The following is a 20,480-nucleotide window of genomic DNA, read 5'->3' on the forward strand; positions in this document are numbered from 1 at the left end:
GTACGTTATTATATCAAGGGCTGAGCTTTGGCTCATCAAAGCTAAATGCCGCAAGACCTATCTAGTTGCTGTGAATTATGCCAAGACGACAATGGAGAGCTTTTTAATGGTACAATGCATTTCACCTACCAGATAGGGGGAGTCAAAGCTAAAAGATGGGAATGTCTTGTGATGTTTTGTGATCAGTATCAATGAGCGTGTTTATCCCGAAAGAGGCAGATTAAATAAAAGATTCTTTCTCGGGATGCGTGCGATACAGTTAGCAGCACAATCTTTAAAGGACAAACGTGACACGTTGAGCCACTATTTCCCCCTCAGTGCAAGAAAATGATCAAGTCAATCATGTGGACATGCTTCATTATTCATTGAACACAATCTTTTACAACGCTTCATTTACGTGCAGGAGTTTCTTCAACGCTTTGCTTTTAAAATTAAGGTAAGGAGGAAGGATGCGGCGAGTCGAGTTGAGATTTGGGGGACCCAGTGTGTGGTTTGCGGGGATTTAAAGTCAGTTTGTACTATTTTTTTGTTTCTTTGTATGCAGCGCAACGGGGCCTACTTTTCCACCGTGATTAAAAAATACAGTATAATTAAATATCCATGCCAGTGACGTTTGCATGCAGGGCTGTCAGGGGAAAAAACAGAAAATAATAAAACCAGCGAGAAGCCATTGTATGGCGCTGTAGAATTTGCGTATGGTAATGATACATTTTAATTTTAAACAACAACAAGAAATGTTGCTGCCTTAATAGCTCAGTGGAATGAATTAATTCAGTTCGGAAATGAACAGCCGCTTTCAGTGGTGAACATTCCAGAGTGAAGCACAATGCAAAATGGCAGTTAGCCAAACTTTTGACCATTTTTAAAAAAAATCTACTTAACTTTGTTGAGCCGCTCTTATAAAATCTCTGCGCTCTCCTCTCCCCCTCTCCCTGTTGCACAGGTACATCTGCCTTCCGTGCACCTGATTTTAAGCTCTTCCCAAATCTGGTATCAAGGGCGGCTCAAGTCTGGGCCATGTGTCAAAACTTGGGACAGGCAACTGTCTGCGCGACCTGCCATTTTGTGCTCCGGATCGACCCTCACTTTTGAGTGAAAGGCACCAGCCTCAGCTTCCCGGCGAGCTGTACGGATGTCTGAAATTTAATAGTAAAATCGGAAGCATTTTTACAAGAGAGCGGCGAATGCATCCTGAAGGGGAAAACACAAGACAGGTCGTGCGGGAAAACACCTGTTCATGCTTCCAGCGATCGTTCGCAGGCAACACTTCTTCATAACACTTGAATTTGTTCAGTGGTCGAGGTGGGTGGTGGGGGATGTATCATTTTACACGTGTATGTCTATTAATCCCTAGGCCAAAATCATTCTAGTGGTGTCACATCTCACTTTAAAAGTCAAATGAGTTGAGTTGCAAGTCAGCGAAAGGTCTTGCACAAAGTCATTTAGTAGTTAGTACTTTTCGGAAAAGCATCTGTTTAAGCAGGTGAATGATGAAAATAGCGGTTAATATGCAGGTATCCATCTCCCCATCTGTTGCAGCCATGCACATTAGCGGGACCAACATAGGGCAGCGAAACAATAATGGGAATGCAGTGTATTTATTTCCTACGTCATTATGTTCATTAGAGAGCGCCAAGCCGCTGTCTACACTAACACTGACAATCTGTATCTATCTTTAAACAAGTGCAGTAAAACGGATCCGCTTGCTTGAAGTAGTTGCGAGGCTGGGTTTTGTAAGTCGGGGGGAGGATGTAGCGGCGCTCGCTATATTGTTTAACGGTTCTTGCGGGGCTTTGACTGTTGTGTGTGGGATAGTGGCGAGTGTATACGTGATTTGTCAGCTCTCTGGGTGCTACTTCTGTACAAATGCGCATGATAGAGTGCACGGAATTTCAACAGCGATCGCGCCTTGAATCCCCCCGGGGCCCTTCGTAAAGTCTCAGACACCACCCTTTCAGAGCTCTCTCCTCCTGAATGTCTTAACTGCTCCCAGCCACGAGGGAAAAGGGGTCGCTTTCTCCGGGCCGATCCCCGCCGTAGGGTCGGCTGCGCACGGTTTTAATTAATTTCAAGAGACATGACTTGAAACGTAACGCTGACGTCGTATTGTAAATCTCCCCCCAGTGCAGTATTGTGTTGAAGCATACTGTACATCATCGTATTAACAATCATCTCTTTAGCCTCTTACATTACATCTTACGAAACTTGTCGTGCCTAAAGGTGAAGTCATGCGGAGGGGGCCGTGCATGGTTTAAGGTAAATCATCTTATGTACAAAACTTTCCCCACCCACCCCCTCCTTGTGTACCAAATAACCGAGCGACCTGCAGTCCAATATCAGCGGCATGTGTTCCAAGAGACGAGAAGTGCTTGTGAAAAGCCTTTTACATTCCGAGGCTGGTCTCATGGGTTATTAAAGTACAATCGCGGGATTTTTATAGCCTGAGGGATTTTAGGTTTTCTGTCGACTTTCATAACTTCCCGCCTGCTTACAGGTGAGGCAGTGTGCTGGAATTTCTGAGAGAGAGGGAGGAGGAGATTGAGGCTGTGGGGGGGGGGGGGGTGACTTAAATAGAAGCGCTGTCAGTTCAGAGGGGAAAAACAGTCATTTGCTCAGGCTGCGCTGTCTGAGCTTTTAGTGTTTACAGCCACCGTGTCACAATACACTACAGACTGCAGCTTTTTTTTTGACCGCGCAGCAGTTTAACGCCCTACGTCTTTAATTATGCAAAGACCATTTTGCTTTTCTTTTAATTCTCGCCCTAGTTAACACATCACTTTCCTCCCCGTCTCTACCGTTCCTTGGGTGGGTTTTAGTACAGTCGCCGCGTAGTTCCTGGAGAGCTGTGACTAGAGCACAGTGATCAAGCTGCCGATTTTGCCGAGGAGTTTGTATTTGTTTCCAGGGGTGAGAGAGGTGGGTTGGCCGCGTCCTCACACCGCTTTTTATGCCCTTTGGAAAAGTTAGGCAACGTCTGGTGGTTGTCGCGGACTGTGGGACAGAAGCGCACATCTATCTCTGAGACATCAGGCGAGTGTTTAAGACCTCTTCAGCTGACAAGCGTTAATGCTTGGCTGTTTCACATATGATGTCATGGTGATCCTGGGAGTGCAAATGTCTCCTGATTCCACCATTAAACGCATGGCTGATTTGCCTGATAATGATAGCATTGCACCGCCAGACAGACCCAAACCCCGTGAATTAGCATCTCTTGACCAGCGAGGGGAGCTTGGTCGCTCGAACAATCGCTAGCTTTCTCTCTCGCTCGCTCTCCCGATCTTTATGCTGGAAAAGGGTAGTCGCGGTGTGGGGGAGGTCGGGAACCCGAAGGCATGATCCATCGGTCAAGTGAGTTACTTTGGAAAGCTGACAAACCTTTAGGTGAAATAAATATATCGTTTTCCTCATGACCTTCGTGATAATTTGATACCCACGACTAACTCATTAAATCCAAAAAGAAACTAGGAAGAAGTGAAGGACGCTCTCTATATTGCAAAATTATGGTATGAGCGAATATCTATGATGTGTTCATTCATCTCGGGTTGCGTTCATGAATTACATACCGCGGATCTCACAATAATAAAATAACTTTGTCTGAACACCTGTTTCTAAACTTGATTTTTAAGATAAATTCCATACATGATCACAACATTCCCAAGCATGTAATTGGTTTCCAGTGTTCCTAAGACGCTATGTATAAGTGCAATTTTAATATCAAATATTATTGGGGATTATGGTGCATTCTCTTACTTTACTGTCGACATTATAATTGCTCAAATGGTTATGGAGTTTTTCCACATTGAGTGAAAGATAGTTAACTCACTGAACAACTCTTGAGTAAATATTCTTTCAGGAATTAATAGACATTTTGTTAATTATTATGTTAAACGATGCAAACGCATCTTTGCTGCAAGTGACCGCTGGATATATTTTGTATTCGTGGCGTGTTTGTCCCGTTATGATTAACACCTAAAAGTAAAGCCTGTCAGTGAAAAGGGCAAATTTTGAAATTCTCGTCGCACGAGGTCCCGTCTTTAAAAGCAAACTTTGCGAATGTGTTCTGCAGAACATGCCGATTGCTTGGGCCAGTAGAATCTGAGAAAGTAGTTATTTTGGCGATGAAATAATGGATGGGATACATTGGTAGGGTTGGATGTCGGGGAGGGAAGAGATGGTCAGCTGATGAACTGGTATGGATGATACAGCGACAACTTCTACAAAACAAACCAAATACGTATCCAATGCGGAATCGATTTGAAGCAATGGACTGCTATCTAATGATCATTATGAAATCATTTAATCATTTTATGCATTGATGAGGAATTTTAAAAATATGTACCGGGTATAGAAAGTAGGTCATTCTTAGATTTTTCAATCATGGATAGGATATTTGAGTTTTGTAATATTTCCTTCTTAAAGCAAGTCTGTAAAATATCCCATCATCTTGTTACCGTTGTGAGGACTTTTATACCACGTGCTATCCTTTCCGAGCAAAGTTTGTCCCTTTGATCTAGAAGATGCGATTTTTATGACTTGTTCTTGCAGATTTACAACGTCCCGAGAGTAATGCTATTGTGCCCAGAACAGTTCGCTACTGGAATAAACGTTGCACATTGCCATGTACTCTCACTTATTCTGAATTGGTAAAACGTTAAATAGAAAACAGAACTTTAGCAGACCAAAGACAAACTAGTAAGATTGGTTAAACAAAGTAAAATCATAGAAAAAACAGTTATCTAATAGAGACACAGAAAATGCAGTCTTCAGTTAATCACGTTTTTTTTTCATCTTTTTCCAACTAATCTAACAGAGACCTGGAATTAAATATTGTTTCCTAATTACTGAAATAACATAAGCAAATAGTTTATGTCACTTTAAGTATCATATTAATGTCTTGAGATATATTCTTGCGGTAGGCAGTTTTGTGTGAAATACATAAATCATTCAGAGTCTTTTCATCTGTCTAATCCGCAGAATTTTAGCACAGAAGAGCAGCAAGACCCTGGTTTGTCCATTAATTTCTTTTGAAATGCAATAGCTATCAATGATTTGCACGCATGGCTATAATTTGATGATTTTGAAGGATTGCACTTGTACCCAGTGTGCACTGGAGCCAGCCATTTTAGCAGTAAACAACAATAACAAAAACAATATGATCTTTGTGAAATTTTAAACAGTCATGTATTTCAAATAATTAGAAAATTTAGCAAAGTGACTTAATGGTTATACAATTTGCCCAGGAAAACCAATTATCACATAAAGTACACATGAACCTCTTTGAAGCTGCCCATTCATAATTTAAATATGTACCTGTGTAGAAGGATTGTAATGATAGATCAAAGTCTCCTTGTTAGCAGTTTCTCCGTGTCCTGCAAGAGTTTTAGATATAAAAAGAAAGTATAAAATTAAAAGTACAACACCCTCTCAATTATTATATGAAAGATGTCTTGATTGATTCATCTTGCAGTAAGGAAACTGCACATAATACATATCTATATGGCTTATCATTCGAATGTAATCTCATGACCTTCCAGCCTGCATTCACGTCCAGACCCTTTCCCAATGGTGAATTGATCATCACTCTGCTTATCAGATCCACATTGATCTAGAGAGATCTCAGATCAGGATGCACATCAATAAGCAATACATGCAAAGTTGCTTTGGATTTCCAGCATCTGCAGATTTTCTTGTGTTTGTGCACATCAATAAACTATATTGGCAGAAGTTGGGAAGATTGAAATGATTATCAATTTGATCTTTGAAGTTGCATTCAGCTATTTATAACTGTGATACCCAGTCACTATAGAAAACTCCCAAATGGCTTATATATGTTTTCTTATATAGGTTGACATAATAGCACAAGCTAATGTCTGTCTTTTAAGATTGAGATGAATGCCACAACAAATTGAACACACTGCCTTATCTTTTTGCTTTGTGGGAAAAGTAATCTTCAAGATGAGTTTCCTGGAATATTTCATGCTTCAACTTACACAGTTCAACATTTCTGCCACGTGATGAATTGTAGTTCTTTCTGTAACATAAATACATTTAAAACATGACTGAAAATAATATGTTATGAGATGAGGACAATTGTATGAATCCTATCCCTTATATGCTCGGCAATAAAGTGCAAGCAATAAACTCACCAACTCTCAGCTGTTAATTGCCACGGAATATTCTGTGGTAATTATTGTACAAATAAAACATGCTTAAGATGCTGTAACAAATGCATATCTTCAAGCCCAATATTACCTTGGTACTTTTGCAATTGTGTCATGGTATTCTGAAGGATGCAGGGCAGAGACATTAATGGAGTAGTATTTAATGACCACGGATTTTGAAGCCAATTGAAAAGGTAAAATTTCCCTAGTTTTGTTAGATAAGTGTGTAAGATGACTAAGATGTTAGTCTTTTTTCTGGTAGATGCAAGTCCAAAGTGCATACTTGCCGATCACAGGAGACTGATTAACATTAGTTGGGGCGGTAGAATGTGGAATAAATGTTATGCTGCTGCAGTGTGGAATAGTTAGAAATAATGATAATTTCACTCTGAATTACTAGTTCTACATTGGAATTGAGAATGTTTGAGATAAACTGTATGTAGGCTGTTTTAAATAGGGGTTCATTTGATAAATTTTACAAACCCCTGAAAATGAATATAAACTGTCATTTTTGGGAGGATAACATTTCACTATTAAATTACTTTATTTTTATTTTTTGTTTTATTAAAAATTGTTAATTTCAAGTTTTAAGAAAATGTTGTATTTGCATTATACAACGTAAGGCTCTCTACAGAAAATGGCAAATGTTATAGTGTATATATTTCACACGTTTATAGATCAGTAATTCCCAGCTGTAATTATATAGATACAAACACAATGCCCAAATGTTCCTGTGAAGATAAATCATGCACTCACTTTTTGTATGTGACCTTAACCTTCTGTTGGCCTGTCAGCATTAGAACTCATTGTTCATTTATTCTTTTATGCACCAATTCTAATATCTTCTCAATCAAGTACTTAGCTGGAATTCCAAGCTTGCTTAGTTTTCAGCTAAGTTGCACTTTTCTTGGGCGTATTGTGCTGGTTGAAGTGAATGGAGCATAAACACCATGAAATGCTCAGTGCTACAAACTCCACACAACGGTTGGGAATGGATAGAATGGGAGCAAACATACCGAAGTTCCCAGTCTCGAGTACCAATCTTTTTTATCTGAAATGGCATAACTTAATAGTTAATAAGTGAGGAAATGAAATAAAATATTGGAAGCCAGTGAAGCAAGTGAATGTAAGTCTTTTTCTCGAGGGTAAAGCTCCTTCTGCCTTTCATCATTCTTAGTTCTTCAAGTAATTTCATTTAGTTGTTGACCCTTACTGTAGTCATACTGCTCATTCAAGTAAAACGTACTTGATTCTGTTCTTTGTTAGCCATCTTGTAAGGCTCAGTTTTCCATTATTCCTGAAAATGTTCCCCTTGCTCGTTCATTGTCAGCTTGGTGATGTTGATCACTCTGCCACATTTTAAAATGTTTCCTGTCTGCTTTAAACAGGAGCAGGTGCATATACACAGGAACAAGAAGTTGCAGACTTTTTTCTTATATGACCGTAATAAAGAGTCATATCTGATGTGTGTGTGGTCTGTTTAATACATTGGTAAAATAGAAACTGAACAATGCTTTTAATTCTGAAGAACCAATAAAAAAAGGAAAATAATGGATTCAGTTGGATATCAGCCTCCATCTATATACTTCATACCTATCATCAAATAGTTTGAATAAAATACATGAACAACATTTTTGGTTTTGTATTAATGATCTAGTGTTAATGTCATCAGTTCACAACACATAAGCCTTGATAATCAAAGTAATCAAACTAAATTGTTAAACTTTCCAAGGGCTTTTCGGAGTTAGCTGCAGCAAATTTCCTTTGGTGTTTCTCCGGATGTTGTGATACTTAGCATTAGAAATCGGTCCATTGAAGCATGAATGAAGGCAGAGGAGAAGCTTTTCTCAATCGTATGCAGAGCTGTACTGTAGGAAAATTTACCTCTGCATCAGAGAATAGGTGTGAGCAATATAGGAAAATACCCGTGATGCTTCAGAGTAACAATTTATTGAACAGGAACAAGTGCAATAAACTCTTGACCCTATATGGAACAAACAGGAAAAATGATTATAAAGAGGAATTATAAGAGCATAATACATAGGAGTGGCAGTAGGCTATTTGGCCCATTGAGTCTGCTCCACCATCTGATGATGGCTCATCCCTTCCCTCTCATTATGGTCAATATCCAAAAAAACCCTTAATGTTGCCAAACAACCAGTAAGCCTGATGATTAGATAAATCTCAGAATTCAGCAAAGGGCGATCAGCGTAAGTGGGAGTACGATAAGAGAGTTATCTAGTAACATGGTAAGAGAGTAAACTAGAAGTTTTTATATTACTGTAAAAGAAAGTGGCCTAAGTTAAGCAACACACGAAAAATGTTGGAGGAACTTGTTAGGTCATGCAGCATCTATGAAGGAGAATAAACTGTTGACGTTCCAGGCCAAGACCCTTCATCAGAGCTGGAATATGAAGGGTCTCAGCCTGAAGCATTGGCTATTTATTCCCCTCAAGGCTGCTTGACCTGTTGAATTGCTGAAGCATTTTATGTGTGCTTCTCAAGGTTTCCAGCATCTGCAGGATCTCTTGAAGCACAAGTTAATGCATTTATCTTACAGAACTAGCCATAAAGATGAGGTGATGAGAAAAATGTAACACATTTCTTGGGTCTATCTTCATGAAAGAAGACACAGAAAATTGCTCAGATACAATGGAGTCCAGTGGGCCAGGGGTGATTGAGGAGCATAAAGAAATTAGTTTTATTGAAGTAAAAGTACTGGAGAAATAATAAAAGGGACAAAAATTGAAAATTCCCTAGGACCTAATAACCAACATCACAATGTTTTTCAAAAGATGGCTTTGGAGATAGTGGATATAAAATTCTGTAGATTCTAGAACAGTTCCTACAGAGTGGAAGATGAAAATTGTAGCTTCACTATTTAAGAAAGGACGGAAATAGAAGTTGGGGAACTACAGACCAATTAGCACAAGTAGAGTAATTGAATCATGGACTCATTGAGCTCAGAAATGGGACCTTTGGCAATGTTGACCATCAAGTGCCTACCTATGTTAATCCAATTTACCAACACTTGAACTTCTAAACTTCAATGGACTATGGCTTTCTATTTGTTGGCAGTTGAAGTGCACCTCCAACTATTTCTTAAATATTCTGAGAGTACGTCACAGAGTGCATTCCAGATTCCAAACACATTCTCGAGGAAGGGTTTTCCCTCATATCCCCTCTAAAATTCAAACCCCTTGACCTAATCTATGCCCTCTGGTTTAGATCCCACTGTTGTGGGACCAGTTTTCTACCATCTCCTCTGTCTCTGCTTTTCACAGTTTTGTATACCCATCAGTTTCACACCCAACCCTCCCCCGTCCCCTGAGTATTCTCCACCCAAAGAAAACAAAGCCAGTCTCTCTTGAACTGCAAGTGAAACTGTCCATCCCATGCAACACTCTGGTGAATCCCCTCCATAGCCTTTCCAGGTGCCAACTTAATTGCAATAACTCATCTTTACTCTTGCTCCTGAATCTTCTTCTAATGGTCTGGTATACCAGCAAAAACTAACTACTGGAAGCACTCATTGGCTCAGGCAGCACCTGTAGAGGTAAAAGGTTAGTGGCTGTTTTGTGCTGGGTCACTGCAGCAGGACCAGCAGGTATAAAGAAGTGAGAGGGAGAGGTGAAGTACAATGAAGTGAGGAGGGGTGAGGTAGAAGCTGGGGAGTGATTAGTGGAGCCAGCAGCCAATGCACAGATGGAGCCAGGGGGGGAGACAGTGCCAGAGATTGGGAGCTGATTGAGGAAGCAACAAGGGGTTACGGGTTATGGAATTTGACAAAAGAAGGTCACAAACGAGAGAACATCTGCAGATGCTGGAGCTCCAAAGCATCACATGCAAAATGCTGGAGGAACTCAGCAGGCCAGGCAGCATCTATGGAAAAGAGTAAACAGTCGATGTTTCAGGCTGAGACCCTTCGTCAGGACTCCAGCATTTTGTGTCTGCTGCTAAAAAAGGAAGGTGGTGTATGAAGAGAGATGTTTGGCAAAGAAAGGGAACAGTGAAGGAAGGAGAGGGGATGGGGCACCGAGTGGGCAAGGTGAGCAAGTACTAGGCAGAACAGGTGGGGAAGGGGAAAGAAAAAAAAGCTGAGAGTGGAGGGTGAGGTCGGAGCTGGGCACATCAGCAGAAAAGTGGGGGCGTGGGTTATCTAATATTGGAAAATTCAATGTCCGTACTACTAGAGTTTAGACTACCCGGACAGAATCTATGATGCTGCTCCTCTAGTTTACGGTTGGCCTCACCCTGACAACCGAGGAGACCAAGGACAGATAGGCCACAGCTGGGATGGGCAGGGAGTTGAAATGGCTTATAACCTAGAGTTCCAGTTGGATCATGGTGGACCAAGAGCAGGTGCCTGGCAAAGCAGTTTATCTATTTAATGTCTACTAATGGCAATCCATATCGAGTGTGCTGAATGCGAACACCCAGGTTGAAGAGGAGCATGTGAATCTCAGCTTCACCTGGAAGGGTTGACATGGGAGAAGTGTGATGCACTGTTTGCTGCCTCAGTTGCCTGCTACACCTGTACCTCAAGTTTAACTGATACCCAGATACTTCCAGCCACTGAACATCAACCCCAATGAATCTGTCACCATTAAAAAAACTTCACTTTTCTAGCAAAGTGGATAGCTTTACATCGCTACACAGCCAAGGGGTCAGAGTCTCAAATAAGTGCCATTGATTTAGGATGGAGCTACGAAGAAAATTCGGGATGGAATCATCCTCCAGTCAGGGGAGTTCTGCGGTGATTCAGTCACAAGACAGTTCAAGACAAGAAACAGTAGATTTCTAGAAGGGATAGAGGGTGATTGCAGGAAAACAGGGTTGAAATAAAATATCTGCCATGAGCCTATTGAATGTTGGAGCAAAGATAAATATTCACTTGGCCTGCTGTAGCTTTTTATATTCTTATATGATGTTCTTAGATTCATAGCATGCCAAAGGAGGCATAATGAAACAAGTGCCTAACATCTCAACCATGGTGAAGTGCGCTAAACAACTCTTAGAGAGAGAGAGAGAGAGAGAGAGAGAGGGGCATTGTGTCAGATAGATCTAGTATGTCTAAGGCATAGTCCTCAGTAGTGAGGGATGTGAATGATGGTGACATAGGACTCAGACTACAAGGAATGTCAGACCTATAGAAAGGTATTTGTTGAGGAGATTACAGAGTCAGGGAGGAGAGAACACAGTGGGGGATTTTAATATGTGAATTTTAAGTTGTTGAATGGAACTTGATTTGGGTTAAGATAAAGGAAATAGGATTTTAATTGAGCTCCAGTTAATTGGATTAAAGATTGAAGACTGGTCATGTGAGTGTTGAAATGTAATATAAAAGTTATTCCATGGAATACCGTTTGAGGTGATGGTGAAGATGTATCATGGTGCAAAGGTGGAGATGAGAAATCCTTGTGGTAGCAGTGATATGTTCAAAGGGAAGGTCATAACTAAATGGGTTGTTTGGAGTTTGAATGGTCTGACTCAGGCTGAGATGATGAGTGGATGGGCAGCTAGAAAAGGATGAATTGTCATTAAAGAATTAAAGTTAATGGCTTTCAAAAGAAACAATCAAATATTTAGGCTGTAAAACCTCTTTGCAATGGTTCCTGCTTTCTGGCATATGCCAAATTTTAAAAATGTGTCAGTTTGGCAGAAATTATTCAGAGTGATGAGAATTTCAACACTTGTATTTATTACAAGATATCTATGCTTTCAGAGCTTTTTGATATATATAGCTTTCCAAATGTTATGCATTTTGTACTCCTGTAAAGTTTTATGTATATTTTGAAATACATGCAATTAAAAAAACCCATGGTCTACAAAACATTGTTAGATATACTTGGGTATCAGTCAAGCCTTGGTACACTCCAAAGCATTTCCCATGGAATGGATCCTTTTTAAAGTAGTATCTCTTTAGTTTTGTGGGTGGCTATACTGGTCAATTTGTGTCCAACAATGTCCCCCAAAATGCAAATGAGATGAATGACAGATTAAGCTGTTTTTGGCTGAGGTATGAATTTTTGCCCGGACACCAAGAGATATACTTTCTTTCTTCACATATTGCAAATGTATCTTTTACCTCCAGGTAGGTAGGGTTTCAGTTTAACATCTCAACCGAAAAGCAGCATTGCTGACTCAGCTACCCTTTTTTTTAATCAAAATACACTTTATTCAAAAATAAAATTATATACAATAAACCATTCAATAACTCGCAGTCCTTTACAAATGTTTCCATTACAGTCTTTACATTTCCACACTTTTGCTACCCAGGTGGCACTCTGTTACTTCCTATTTACATACACTTGTTCAGGGGTATACACCCCGCCCCCCCATCCCTCAACTCCCGTGGGAGAAGAACCCTAGAATGTGGCCCTTCCCCACTGGGCCACTACCCTTGCTTGGCTCTGCTGCCAGTCAGATTATGTGCTCAATTTGGGACAGATCTTGAACAAGTCAGTCTGTGCTTATGCTTCTCTCTTTTAACTCAAAGGGAGGAGTACAAGCAGCAGACCATGGTTTTAAATATGCACATGTGATTTTTTTTCTCTTTTTGGCTCCTGCGTGGACACACAAAATTACCCTGCAATTACATGCTATGATATATTGTGACAACTGAAACATTTTAAAATTAAATAATGTGTTCAATAAAATCTAAGCATCCTCATTGGCACAAAATTGTCCCTAGTCATTGGACTGAAGTACATACAACATCATTTTGATATATTTTTCTCTATTTGTCTTCTTATTTTCTATTGCAGGTTACTTGCTATGACAGATCATCATTGATTTGAGGGGATGCAAAGATCTGGGATTTGAACATTGGCATGATCATTGCCAGAGCTCCTCTCTGATCGTCTTGCAAGACATAAAATTGGTGAGATGACTGGTGGCACTTTATCATTTACACATTTAATATTGAATCTATTATGGAATATTTCTGATCAAATGAATATTTTAAAAAATTCTTTACAGTATGCAAATATAGAGAGGGTTGAGATTTTAGATGTTCAATGGTATGTTACTTTTCCTCTCTGATACGAGGTTTGCCTTTCATTTATAAAAAACATCTATCATTCTGATCACAAGGAAGATAGTAAAGTATGCAGTTTGACCTCTATGCTTCAAGAGATTTTAATTTGGATTCTGAGGAGGGAGGCACAGACTTTCTCCGAAATTTGTTAATCCTGATGTGCAACGCTTATCTGAAGTCTTCTTGCAATTTACAATTTCAGGGAAAGCAATTACTTTGTTGAAGAGGCAGCATAAGTCTGGTCATTATTCAGAGGTCAGTGACCCTGGATTTAAACACAAGTGACACCACTGCCAAAAGTGTTGAATTTTTTTTACCCTGGAGTGGTGGCTGAGTCCAATTCACCAGAGTAAAGTGTACAATGTAAGCACAGCTGGCAGAGTGTAACATCAGCTTGCTAGAGAGTTTAAACCTGTGAACATATCAGTGAAGTGAATGTCTAGACTTGAATTTTACCAGGTGACTGTACTATTCCATTTTGGTACACAAAATGAGGATAAATGGCTCTGTCTTTCAAGTTTCATCTGCCGACACTAGTATGAGAGAACTGAGGTTGTGCTGAATATTGACTGTTCTTTGTGCTCTATGCTTGTTTTGACACATACACTTGAAAAGAATATCACCGCAAGAGAATCAATTCTGGAGCTCAAAAAAATATTTTCAATGTATTGAGGAAGTTTCTCAGTCAAAAATGTTGCAACTCTTTTAAAGGAACTCACAATAAATCTGCTTAAAGATATGGAAATCCAAGTACTTTAAAGTCAAGACAGCATTGTCAAATATTCAGAACTGTATATAAGGCCCTAGTTTAAACACGTGTAAACTTACAAAAGTAAGATTTACAACTCTGTTCTTCTGAAATGTACACATGGACCAAATATGTTTGGTGGTCTAAAATATTAGATCTCTGCTATTTGAATGTTTTCATTTATTCAAACTGATTAGGCAGTTAATCTTTGCACTATTTATTTAGTAAAATAATTTGTGCTTAATTTATATGTACTAAGACCTGATTCAGAAAAGTTAACACTTACTGTTGGTATATGATTCAAAATACTAAAGGTAAGTTGATAGCAGATTAATGCAACTATCTGTGAGTATGAATGCAGGTTTAAGAGGCTTGGCTACTGAAGTAATTGACTCAGTTTCAGAATGCTGTCATTTAAGACTTCAGACTGCCTACAGTGAATCCTATTTACTTTATCTGAGCAATTATCTTCAGTATTTTGCCTGAATAGCATTGAAAAACAATGTGTTCGAAAAGTCTCCCATCTTGGGTTGAACAAATAAAAACTGGTGCAATACAGTTTGCTCATGTATTGACGTTCATACTCTCTTGATGATCAAGAAAGTATCATCATCATTTGTATTGAAAGAGAAACAAATACCCCTGATTAGCTGCAAAATGGTCACATTTTGGCAAGTGACCTGCAAAATGTTGAACATTTTTGAAGAAAACTGTAAGAAAAGATAATCGTGGGATCTAAGAATGAACAATTACAATTTTTTATACATGGAATAGTTAAGCTGTTATATACTTGAATATAGGAACGAATTGCTAGGTCGACTACTGGTTCATTAGAGGATGTGTTACAGCTTTTATATTGGCAATACCTTTTCATTTTAGATCATTGCATGTGCATTTGTTGCTTTTAATTATTTCAAGACCGCAACATCAAGATAGACTGGCCTTTTTGGCTAATCGGATTAACCTGTATAAATACAACAATAAATTTAATCATAAAAAAGACCTTGATGATAACAAAAAAAGTATGTATATTGCACTCTACGAAGAATATGCACCAAAATTAATTGAAGGTCAATAATTCTCTGTAACTAAAGTATTTTTGCTCTGTGGTATGTAGTTATATGGTACTGGCGATAGTGCATTTGTTATTATTTACAGCTAAAATGCAATTATTTTAGTATATAATATGGTTCTGCATAATTTAATAAACAATAAACAGAGATGCAGTAAAGGAAATAAAGTAACTTCTGTCTGACATACGGGCTGCTTGGTAAGCTGCTGTACTAATTGTAAGTGAATGTCTGCTCCTTTGTGCAGCTAGTATTTTGAACTGTAATTTATTGAAATCACTTCTTTATCCTTTTGTTTCATAAAATAATCAATTAATGGTCCTGAAAAAGAAGATTTATTTCACTAGGGAAAGGTTTCTGAAGTCCTGGTTAGTTCTGGCTGAGTTGATGATAACAGATTTCCGCAGCCCTGACCCATGCTCCATTCATGTAACTTTACTGTATAATTAGTCACACTGGAGAATATTGAGCCCGTGTGTACCTGCAATGCACTGATTGAAATCTGAACACAAGAGATTCTGCAGATGCTCGAAATCTTGAGCAATACGCAGAGCATGCTGGAGGAACTCAGTAACTCAGGCCGATTCTGTAGAGGGGAATAAACAATTGATGTTTTGGCCTGGCACCCTTCATCGGGTTTGAAACCCTTCCTAATGAAGGGTCTTGGTTTGAAATGTTGACTGCTTATTCCCTCCATAGATGCTGCCTGACTTGCTGAGTTCCTCCAGCATTTTGTGTGTGTAGGACAGCAGAGGTCATCCTGATTCACAGTAACCGAAGTGTAAAGACTGCCCATGGACTCCTTTTCTGCCACGATGAGGCTACTCTTGGTTTGGAGGATTAGCACTTTGTGTTCCATCTGGATGGCCTCCAGCCTGGTTGCATGGACATCAATTTCCCCAACTTCTGGTTATTTTTTTCCTACTTTCCCCTCTTCCCTCTTCATTTCCCCACTCTAGTCCCCCTTTTTTACCTGCTTCTCGCCTCCACCTGGTGCCCCTCCACCTTCCCTTTTCCCCCTTGTCCACTCTCCTCTCCTATTAGATTCCTTCTCTCCAGCCCCTTTTACCTCTTCCACCTATCATTTCCCAGTTTCTTACTTCTTTTCCTCCTCCCCCACACACCTGGCTTGTTCTATAACCTTCTAACTTGTACTCCTTCCCCACCCCCCTCCTTCTTAATCTGGCATTTTCCCCCTTTCTTTTTGGTCCTGAAGCAGGGCCTTGGCCTGAAATGTTGACTGTACTCTTTTCCATAGATGCTGCTTGGCCTGCTGAGTTCCTCCAGCATTTTGTGTGTATTGCTTGGATTTCCAGCGTCTGCAGATTTTCCCTTGTTTGTAGAGTTATCTTAGTATTTTAGGAAGCAAAAGAGTTAACTTTTCGTCTGCTTTCTGAAACCAGTTCTAAAATGTTATGGGTGAGCAATTTGCATGTGTAACCAACTGTTTGTTAACTATTCTGTCATTTTGTGGGTCAGTACTGAAAGTCTTTTCAAACTATGCTGTAATATTTGCCTGGAATAAAATTCAGACAACTTATTTCCAAGCAATCTGATGCTGACACATAGGTTGGGAAATGTGACTCTGAAGTGGTGTGCTTGTTCTGCATTTAATATTCACCAAGTCTACTGGAAGGGTGTACCAGCTGGGAAATATGAATCTGGTATATTGGTTGAGAAATGTGGGCCTGGCATACTGGTTGGGAGATGTGCTACTGGTTGGAGGATATAACATTGGACTGACAGTTCAGAAATATGACACTGGTTGAGGGTTGTGATACTGGAATAATGGTTGAGAAATGTGATACTGTGATACTGATTGGGGGATGTGATATTGATATAATGATAGGACAATGTAAAGTTGGTTGGGAAATATAATATTGGCTTGGAAACATGGTACTCAAGTGGTACGCTGATTGGGAGATGCAGTAATGGTTTACTTGTCAGGAATCAGATTTTGTTATACTTCCTGGAAAATTTCATAATAATGTGCCTGTCAAGGGATGTGTTACTGATATATTTTACAGGAGGTGTAATATTGCTATTACCTGTTTTGAGATTGATAAGAATATATGTCTCTGATGATTTGATGCTGGTATATTTGTCAGGAAATTTAAAACCAGGATATTATCAGGAATCTGGTATATCTGTCATGGGTGAAATACAGTATGCTTGTCTGGCAGTGTGATAATAGCATACCTGTCAGCGGTTGTGATGGTGGTGTACATGCTTGGAGATACGATATTTGGCATTGTCAGAAGATATGATATCGGTATACTTGTTAGGGACATGCTGGTGAGAACATCTAAAATGACACGAAAACAAATTATTGCTTGCATAAGCTGTTGGAAAAATATAGTTCTGATGAATTTTCGATAGCAAAATCGTGCAGAAGTTTTGGTACCATCAAGGATTAACATTTATACATTAAAGATGGTCTTGTTTGAAGTTATATACATTCTGCAGCATTGCCTATGTATCAGAGGAAATGCTCTGATAATAGAAGCTCTTATTATGGTCTTTAACTTTCTTAGCAAGTAGGATATGTTTGCATTTATCATGTACTTAAAAGAAGAAAATACTACAAACCAAAGGATTGCTTTTGAAGTGTGATTGCTCTAGTTATATTGGCAAACATGATTAACATACCATAATGTTTCATAAAATAGTGAACAAATGAAAGATCTCACACTGTGTAGTGTAAAAATGCTATTCCCTTTTCTCAGCTCCTTTATCTCCACCGCATCTGTTCCCAGGATGTGGTTTTCCTTTCTAGAACATAAGAGATGTCCTCCTTCTTCAAGGGTTTCCCTTCATCCACCATTTATGCTGCCCTCACCTGCATCGTTTCCTAGATATCAGCATTCAGCCCATCTTCCTGCCGCCGTAACAGTGATCGCGTCCCTCTTGCCCTGACCGAGCACGCCATGTCCATCCGCACCCGGCACATCATCCTCCGCAACTTCAAAATTCGAAGTAAATTTAATATCAAGGTACATCTATGTCACCATATACAACCCAGAGATTAATTTTCTTGTGGGCATACTTAATAAATCTATAATGGAACAATAACCATAAAAGAATCAGTGAAATTCAACATCAGCTTGGGTGTTCAACCAGAGTGTAAGAGACAACAAGCTGCACAGATATAAAAAGAAGGATGTAATAATAATAATAAATGAGCAATAAATATCGAGAAAATGAGTTGAAGAGTCCTTGAACGTGAGTCTATAGGTAGGGGGAACATTTCAATGAGGGGGCAAGTGCAGTGAAGTTGTCCCATTTGGTTCAAGAGCTTGATGCTTGAGGGTTAATAACTGTTCCTAAATTTGGTGGCATGAGTCCTGAGGCTCCTTTTCTTTCTTCCTCACGGCGGCAGCAGCTAGAAGAGAGCATAGCGTGGTGGAGGGACTCCCTGATGATGGATGCTGCTTTCCTGTGGCAATGTTTCATGTAGATGTGCTCAATAGTGGGAAGGGCTTCAGCCATGATGGACTAGGCTGTATCTATATGTAGGACTTTCCATTCAAGGGCATTGGCGTTTCCATACCAGCTGTGATGCAGCCAGTCCATCTACTCTTATACTTCCACCACCTCAAAAGTGAACCTGCTACCAAATACATCTTTACCTTTCCCCCCGCTCTCTGCTTTCCATAGGGATCACTCCCTTCATGATCTCCTTGTCCATTCGTTCCTCCCTACCAATCTCCGTCCCGATGCTTTTCCCTGCAAGTGGCCAAAGTCTTACACCTGCCCATTCACCTCCTTCTCCCTCATCCATTCAGGACTCCAAACAGTCCTTCCAGGTGAGGTAACACTTCACCTGTGAATCTGCTGGGGTTGCCTATTGCATCCAGTTTTCCCAATGTGGCCTCCTCTACATTTGTGAGACATGTTGCAAACTGGGGGACCATTATGTCGAGCACCTCGGGTCCATCTGCCAAAAACAGAACTTCCAGTGCCCCAACGTTTTAATTCCCATTCCCATTCCCATTCCGACATGTCGGTCCATGGTCTTCTCTTGTGACACGATGAGGCCACCTTCAAGGTGGAGGAGCAACACCTACTACTTCATCTCAATAGTTTCCAACCAGATGGAGTGAATATCTATTTCTCATTCCAGTGAAAAATTTCCCTCCCCATCCCCTCTTCTTCTCTTCTTCACTCTGTCCTTTTACCTCTTCTCACCTGCTTATCACTTTCCACCTTCCCTTTGTCCTATGGTCCACTTTTCTCTCCTCTCAGATACCTTCACCTCCAGCCCTTTACCTTTCCCACTCACCTGGTTTCACCGATCACCTCCTAGCTATCCTTTTTCCCCTACCCCCATCTTTTTTTCCCTGTTGTCTTCCCCCTTCCTTTCCAGTCTCGAAGAAGGGTTTTGGCTGAAAATGTTGACTCTTTATTCATTTCCATAGAAGCTGCCTAACCTGCTGAGTTCCTCCAGCAATTTGTGTGCTTTACTTTGGATTTTCAGCTTCTGCAGAATCTCTTCTGTTTATGTAAACAAAAGATCTGATTGTTTGTTTTGGGTTGTGATGTTTGGGAATGGAATGAAATGGAAATGGCAGCTGGTGTAGAATCTTGCATGATAAATGGTACAGAGAACCAAGCAATACCCCTTTAGTTCACTCACACACTGTCAAGTGAATTTACATAGAAAAGATTATAAATATTGGAATTGCTTCACTGATAGGATTTTGTTAGTTATATCCTTCTCATGTCCAGGATTTTGCATAGATATGATTTTTCTAAGTGTGCGTTTCAGTGAATTTATTGTTGGTTATATCAGTGGAAAGTCTACATTTAGATTAGAGCTGCCGAGCATTTTTTGCTAGAAGGATGGAATATCATTGGCTAAATACTTGTCATTTCTGTGTGCTTGGTGTTCTAATGCATAGAAGGAGTTCAGCTTGTTCAGTGATTTTCACAGATTCATAGGGCAATACTGCGCAGTCACAGGCCCAACGGCTCAATGAATTCATGCTGACCTCATTACCTACCCAGGTAGTCCCAATTTCCTATGTTCAGCCAATACTCCTCTAAGCCTTGACCCTCCATGTACCTAACCAAATGCTATCTTGAAAATAATAGATCATGCATGTTTTCAGTAACATGTATTACATGTCTGATGTCCCTTCTACAGGATTCTGCAATGCAAATACAAGTTGTGAATAGTGCAAGTTACACATTCTGAAGTAAGTTTTAACCAGAAGGGTGAATCCTGCTTTGGCATTAGTTAAAGAACTTGATTTTACCTGGGTCACTGTGGCCAAGGTATCTTTTCTAATTTTTAACCTGGCCATCAATTCTCCCCCAACCCCTGAGGTTATGCCTATCCCAAACTTCTCAACCACCTGTCAAGAAAATCCTGGCCCACAACCCATTTCCCCACCCTATTACCCCTGTCAACCGTGTACACAAATCTCAGAGAGTTACCAAAGAGATACAGAAATTGAGAA

General features: G+C 39.9%; 1 protein-coding gene across 1 annotated transcript in view; it reads left to right on the plus strand.

Moving 5' to 3' along the window:
- Positions 1-374: 374 nt before the first annotated feature.
- znf536 (zinc finger protein 536) overlaps positions 375-20,480 on the plus strand; it is a 504,202-nt gene continuing 484,096 nt past the window's right edge. The window contains exons 1-3 of the mRNA XM_059992966.1: positions 375-436; positions 944-2,256; positions 12,929-13,044. The gene's annotated coding sequence lies outside the window, so the exon portion shown is untranslated. The remainder of the gene's footprint in view (positions 437-943; positions 2,257-12,928; positions 13,045-20,480) is intronic.

Source organism: Hypanus sabinus, chromosome 17 (genome assembly GCF_030144855.1).
Source record: "Hypanus sabinus isolate sHypSab1 chromosome 17, sHypSab1.hap1, whole genome shotgun sequence".
In the NCBI taxonomy this organism is placed as follows: Eukaryota; Metazoa; Chordata; class Chondrichthyes; order Myliobatiformes; family Dasyatidae; genus Hypanus; species Hypanus sabinus.